Source organism: Convolutriloba macropyga, unplaced genomic scaffold (genome assembly GCF_964194025.1).
Source record: "Convolutriloba macropyga unplaced genomic scaffold, txConMacr16.3 SCAFFOLD_6501, whole genome shotgun sequence".
Lineage (NCBI taxonomy): Eukaryota > Metazoa > Xenacoelomorpha > Acoela > Convolutidae > Convolutriloba > Convolutriloba macropyga.
The window spans coordinates 286-7,500 of record NW_027449474.1 but is presented as its reverse complement, the minus strand read 5'-3'; the positions used below and the strand labels follow the sequence as shown (position 1 = coordinate 7,500).

The following is a 7,215-nucleotide window of genomic DNA, read 5'->3' as shown; positions in this document are numbered from 1 at the left end:
ACCGAATCGGCGCCCTCACCACACAAAGTAGTGCAATTCATAAAAATTACACTGTTCACTTTCATTTCGCGTGTGCGCTTTCAATGAGCGACAACACTTGCAAGCAACTCACACTCCTTGGTCCGTGTTTCAAGACGGGCTGTAGAGAGCATTGAATAGGAAGTTGAGGTCAGACAGGCAATCAAGATCAATTTATCTCATTTTGTTTAGAATCAACAAGAAGAATTCCGAGGAAAACTTCTGCTCGATTCATTAACAAGATTTGCCAAAAGACGACAACTACACTACTCGGTAGCCGAGAATATAATATCAAGGCATTGAGTATGGTAACGCTCACTCCAGTTCCCCTTCAACAGTTTCACGTACTTTTCACTCTCTCTTCAGAGTGCTTTTCAACTTTCCCTCACGGTACTTGTTTACTATCGGTCTCGCTTTATAATTAGCTTTTGGAGAGACATATCTCCAGCTTCGAGTTGCACTTTCAAACAACTCTACTCATAGGAATGAGCCATTATGACTGGTATCGAAAATGACCTTTACAGGATTTTCACCTTCTTTGATGCTACTTTCCAGTAGACATCAGGACAAATTCACCAGTCTAGCATCAAACCATACCGGACACCGAGAAATGTTGCCATTTCTCTTCCCGATGAGCTTTTCCCTGTTCATTCGCCATTACTAAGGGATTCTCAGTTGATTTCTTTTCCTCCCCTTACTGATATGCTTAAGTTAAGGGGGTTCTCTCGCCCAATTCAGGTTATGTAGTTGATTGTCTCTTAATTGGTTCACTGACCAATATGAGACAGAAACCGATTCAGCAGTTTTGTTCGCTACTACTATCAAACACAGGTCGAAGTTTCCATTCAGTCATTAATTCCAACTTTCAAATGTTGTTGTTTCAGCTTTCGCTTACTAGAAGCAACATAATACTCGCTGCAATACAGACCTCGGGAAACCCTCACCGTGAATAAGGTTCACTCACATATTTCACCACATTTTGCGTGGGATTGGAGATGAGGCTACTCGTTCTTGCTCAGTACTAGGCTGAAAATTAACGAAACTTCGTTACAAACGTTCACATGTTGATGTTTCCGCTTTCGCGTACTCGAAACAACATAATACTAGTCTTTGTAATTTAGTTTCATAATTTCAACTGTTCTCATGCAGAATTTTTGCTCATTCTTATCCCAAATTTTGACCTGGCTACTAGTTACACTCCTTGTACTTATTGCAAAATGACCACAAATTTCAACAGCTTTCACATGTTGCTGTTTCGGCTTTCGCTTACTACAGTCAACATAATACTCGTTGCAAAATAAGTGCTCGGCATCTGCAATTTTCCAAAGACGAAGTTTCGCCAGTTCAATTTTCGCTCGCCAATTATGGCTACTAATTCACACGGTACTGAGCTCAACAACATTAAATTTGTTCAGCAAGACTTTCACATGTTGATGTTTTGGCTTTCGCCTACTAGAAGCAACATAATACTCGTCTTGTTAGCTCATTCAATGAGAATAGCTTTTCCCGTTGAGAATTTTTGCCTTCAATTGGCGTTGTAGTGAGTTTGGCTACTCAGATCACCAAATACTTGTGACAATTCGAACCAGAAATGTTTTCAATTTTCACATGCTGATGTTTCGGATTCAACCTACTAGAAGCAGCATAATACTTGTATTCAACAATTTCTGTATCAAATCCCAGTTTTCTCTGGTGCATCTTTGCCAAACTATTCCAAACTGCCTGAGTCTGAATACCAATTACAGGTACTAGTAAATGCACGTTACTAAGGACTATATAGTTCTAGGTTACTGTACACAACGACGTTCACATGTTGATGTTTCAGCTGCCGCTTACTAGAAACAACATAATACTTATCGTGCATACCTTTCCATAACTTGTCCTTTTCAGATGCATTAGTTTCCCTTTGTCTTGGCTTCTACAGTCAGACTGGCTACTAGTAACAGCACAGTACTAATCACATATCGTTCTACAGTTTGCAGACAACTTTCACATGTTGATGTTTCAGCTTTCGCCTACTAGAAACAACATAATACTCGCTGTATACATTTGTAGTTCTCTATGTAACTTTCATGTGAAGAAGTTTCGCCAGTCTTTTTGACTGTCTCAAATCTGAGTCATGCTTAGGCTACTAGTTGCTTCATAGTACTTATCGCCTCGAGATCATTGAACAAAACTTGATTTTCACATGTTGCTGTTTCAGCTTCCGCTTACTAGAAACAACATAATACTAGTCTCATTAAGTTCCGTCTCTTTGCAATTTTCTTATGAAGAAAATTCGCCATCACAATGACTCCAGCAGTTCTTGATCAAGGAATGCAATCATTGATCAGAATGCTATTATTTGAATCGGTTCTGCTTTAAGTGTTCCAATTTTATTGGAAGCACCAACAATAGAACATCAATGTGTTCAATCGAGAGTTATATAACCCTGAATCGGACGCAGTCAACAGCCGAAGCCGAGACCGCCTTTTGCGTTAGAGAGGTCGGTAAACAAATCTTGCGATTCATACCGAATTAACACATATAGCTGTGCTCCTCTTCGTAAAGCGAGCCAAGTGATCCCCTGTTGAAGGATGTATTTGGACCAATCTAGTAGCATTTGGTTTCCAACAAGCTCTCCCAAGTTAGCTTACTTATTGGGCTTTTCAACCAATTCGGTTGGCTACAAGCATCATCAAAGTACTAGCCACAGTTTGATCGCAAAATTCTACGACTTTCACATGTTGATGTTTCGGCTTGCGCTTAGCCTACTATAAGCAACATAATACTAGTCATATCATAGAGCGTGATCAGCTTGTGACGTTCTCATGATGAAGTTTCACCAACAGTGTCTCACTTCGAGCTTAAATCCAGCTACTAGTAACTACACAGTACTGACTGCAACGATAACTTTTATCTATACCTTTCACATGCTGCGCTTTCGGCCAGGGCCTACTAACGTCAACATAATACTCGATATAAACTTTTGTTCATGATGCAGCTTCCCCATGCAGAAGTTTCGCCTTCAAATGCTCTCTTGGCCATATGACGTAAGAAAAGGTTACTAGTAACATCACAGTACTAGCCACAGTTTGATTGCAAAATTCTACGACTTTCACATGTTGATGTTTCGGCTTGCGCTTAGCCTACTAGAAGCAACATAATACTAGTCATATCATAGAGCGTGATCAGCTTGTGACGTTCTCATGATGAAGTTTCACCAACAGTGTCTCATTTCGAGCTTAAATCCAGCTACTAGTAACTACACAGTACTGACTGCAACGCTAACTTTTATCTATACCTTTCACATGCTGCGCTTTCGGCCAGGGCCTACTAACGTCAACATAATACTCGATATAAACTTTTGTTCATGATGCAGCTTCCCCATGCAGAAGTTTCGCCTTCAAATGCTCTCTTGGCCATATGACGTAACACAAGGTTACTAGTAACATCACAGTACTAGCCACAATTTGATCGCAAAATTCTACGACTTTCACATGTTGATGTTTCGGCTTGCGCTTAGCCTACTATAAGCAACATAATACTAGTCATATCATAGAGCGTGATCAGCTTGTGACGTTCTCATGATGAAGTTTCACCAACAGTGTCTCACTTCGAGCTTAAATCCAGCTACTAGTAACTACACAGTACTGACTGCAACGATAACTTTTATCTATACCTTTCACATGCTGCGCTTTCGGCCAGGGCCTACTAACGTCAACATAATACTCGATATAAACTTTTGTTCATGATGCAGCTTCCCCATGCAGAAGTTTCGCCTTCAAATGCTCTCTTGGCCATATGACGTAAGAAAAGGTTACTAGTAACATCACAGTACTAGCCACAGTTTGATTGCAAAATTCTACGACTTTCACATGTTGATGTTTCGGCTTGCGCTTAGCCTACTAGAAGCAACATAATACTAGTCATATCATAGAGCGTGATCAGCTTGTGACGTTCTCATGATGAAGTTTCACCAACAGTGTCTCATTTCGAGCTTAAATCCAGCTACTAGTAACTACACAGTACTGACTGCAACGCTAACTTTTATCTATACCTTTCACATGCTGCGCTTTCGGCCAGGGCCTACTAACGTCAACATAATACTCGATATAAACTTTTGTTCATGATGCAGCTTCCCCATGCAGAAGTTTCGCCTTCAAATGCTCTCTTGGCCATATGACGTAACACAAGGTTACTAGTAACATCACAGTACTAGCCACAATTTGATCGCAAAATTCTACGACTTTCACATGTTGATGTTTCGGCTTGCGCTTAGCCTACTAGAAGCAACATAATACTAGTCATATCATGGAGCGTGATCAGCTTGTGACGTTCTCATGATGAAGTTTCACCAACAGTGTCTCATTTCGAGCTTAAATCCAGCTACTAGTAACTACACAGTACTGACTGCAACGATAACTTTTATCTATACCTTTCACATGCTGCGCTTTCGGCCAGGGCCTACTAATGTCAACATAATACTCGATATAAACTTTTGTTCATGATGCAGCTTCCCCATGCAGAAGTTTCGCCTTCAAATGCTCTCTTGGCCATATGACGTAACACAAGGTTACTAGTAACATCACAGTACTAGCCACAATTTGATCGCAAAATTCTACGACTTTCACATGTTGATGTTTCGGCTTGCGCTTAGCCTACTAGAAGCAACATAATACTAGTCATATCATAGAGCTTGATCAGCTTGTGACATTCTCATGATGAAGTTTCACCAACAGTGTCTCATTTTGAGCTTAAATCCAGCTACTAGTAACTACACAGTACTGACTGCAACAATAACTTTTATCTATACCTTTCACATGCTGCGTTTTCGGCCAAGGCCTACTAACGTCAACATAATACTCGATATAAAATTTTGATCATGATGCAGCTTTCCCATGCAGAAGTTTCGCCTTCAAATGCTCTCTTGGCCATATGACGGAACACCAGGTTACTAGTAACATCACAGTACTAGCCACAGTTTTGATTGCAAAATTCTACGACTTTCACATGTTGATGTTTCGGCTTGCGCTTAGCCTACTAGAAGCAACATAATACTAGTCATATCATAGAGCGTGATCAGCTTGTGACGTTCTCATGATGAAGTTTCACCAATAGTGTTTCATTCGAATTGGTTCTGCTTTAAGCTCTCCAATTGTTTTGGATGAACCAGTTTTGCCCTTCGAAGCCACTTTTGTGAGCTTTTGTGGGTCTTTACCAAGAGGATATACCTCAAGGCCTCTTTCAATTCCTTTAAGTTCTTTCAACTCCTTTACAGTTTCTAGGTTCACATAGCTGCAAACCTTATTTCTAGTTTTAAGTCTGGCCAACTTGGGGAGAGTTGGTGCAGACCGTGACCAATTCTAGTAGGATGCCACAACAAGAATGTGATCAACTTAGCTTGTCGATGAACCTGCCCCACATTCAAACAACTCTATCGCCTTTTCCTCGTATAGTTATATGCGAGGGGCCTCTCATAGAGAGCGCTGTTAGCAACCTTTTCCACATAGACGATAAAGTTGTGAGTGTTTTGCACATGGCTGTTGTCATCACCACGTGACGAGTCAACTCAGCTTGACTCTCTACACTCCGACAAGCTTTGCACATACGCCTTTAGTTCAGTATGTGTCTTTAATCTGACTCCGGTGCCTCAAGCCGGAAAAATTGTCAGATTATGATCATTATCGGTTAGTCATCCCGATGCAAGATCGTATCGTACTGTCTTTGTCTACCTCCAGATTCCGAAGAACAGGAGGAGACTCTCCCAGACCTACATATCTGGGAGAATGTTCAGAGGGCGAGAAGCTGTGGATTACTCTCCCCTAAGAACTGACTAAACTTTACCCTCGTCCAAGGTAAGTTTTATTTTAGCTAGCCTTCTATGTAAAGGATCTGAGGCTAAGCTGTGTTTTTTCGAGCCTTTGGCTCGGAGCAAGTTCAGTGGGCGCCCCGAGTAGCTCAACTCTTTCCCACTGAACAGCGCAACGCTCTGTCACTCGCTGGGATTTTTGCGTGTCGGTTCTAACCACGCGACTTGTGGACCTTTTTAGGCCTTTCTCATTCACAAGTCTATAGCTGGGCTTCTATAACCCAGCTTCTGAGATCTAGATAGCTGCAGTTCTGCTAGGCTGCTTTTGCTAACTAGTCTCCCTTTAAGCAGTCCCTTGCCATGACTGCTGAACTATGTATCCACACAAGTAGTTTTTGAGCTCGATACATAATTCGAGATTGGTTGCCAAGCAATCTCTAGCGACAGAGCGTCATGCGCACTACAGACATGGCCTCTACCAGCAGCCATGCCCGAAGGAATCAATCACTGATCCTTCCGCAGGTTCCCCTACGGAAACCTTGTTACGACTTTTACTTCCTCTAGACAATTAAGCTCGATCCGCTTCATCCCGTTGCCGGAGACCGAAGTCCCAACAGTAGGAATTTGCAATTCTTGCTTAACTATCCAATCAGTAGTAGCGACGGGCGGTGTGTACAAAGGGCAGGGACGTAATCCCTATGAGTTGTTGACTCATAAGTACCAGGAATTCCTGGTTCACGTCTGCAAGTTACAACAGACGATCCCCTTGAAGCGCTGTACTTTTCTCTGATTGCCCAGTCCATTTCGGACCAAGGGCTGAGTACTCAATCTAAAAGTACACAGTGTAGCGCGCGTGCAGTCCAGAACATCTAAGGGCATCACAGACCTGTTATAGCCTCACTTCATCTGCGGTATTTAATTCCGCATAGTTCCTCTAAGAAGTGTTTGAATTCACATATAGTGAATTTCATTATTTAGATGGAGAAGATCTCGTTCGTTATCGGAATTAACCAGACAGATCACTCCACTAACTAAGAACGGCCATGCACCACCGCCCATATAATCATGAAAGATATTCAATCTGTCAATCCTTAAGATGTCTGGACCGGGTGAGTTTTCCCGTGTTGAGTCAAATTAAGCCGCAGGCTCCACTCCTGGTGGTGCCCTTCCGTCAATTCCTTTAAGTTTCGATTTTGCAACCATACTTCCCCCGGAACCAATAAACTTTGGTTTCCCGGTTAATCTCTTGCCAAGTCAAGATCGACTTTGACAAATTGTAGGTTGGTATAGTTTATGGTCAGAATTACGAGGGTATCTAATCCTCTTCAATACTCTGACTTTCGTTCTTGATTAATGAAAACATTCTTGGCAAATGCTTTCGCAGTAGTTTGTCTTGCCACGATCCA

At 41.8% G+C, this 7,215-nt stretch overlaps 1 non-coding gene and 1 pseudogene across 1 annotated transcript in view; both read right to left on the bottom strand.

Annotated features, from left to right (window-relative positions):
* LOC142355057 (large subunit ribosomal RNA) overlaps positions 1 to 761 on the bottom strand; it is a 3,522-nt gene extending 2,761 nt beyond the window's left edge. Inside the window, exon 1 of the ribosomal RNA XR_012761158.1 lies at positions 1 to 761. This exon is cut by the window's left edge and continues 2,761 nt beyond it. This is a non-coding gene — a ribosomal RNA (large subunit ribosomal RNA).
* A 1,683-nt stretch (positions 762 to 2,444) lies between these two features.
* LOC142355056 (5.8S ribosomal RNA) lies at positions 2,445 to 2,596 on the bottom strand (annotated as a pseudogene).
* Positions 2,597 to 7,215: the final 4,619 nt, after the last annotated feature.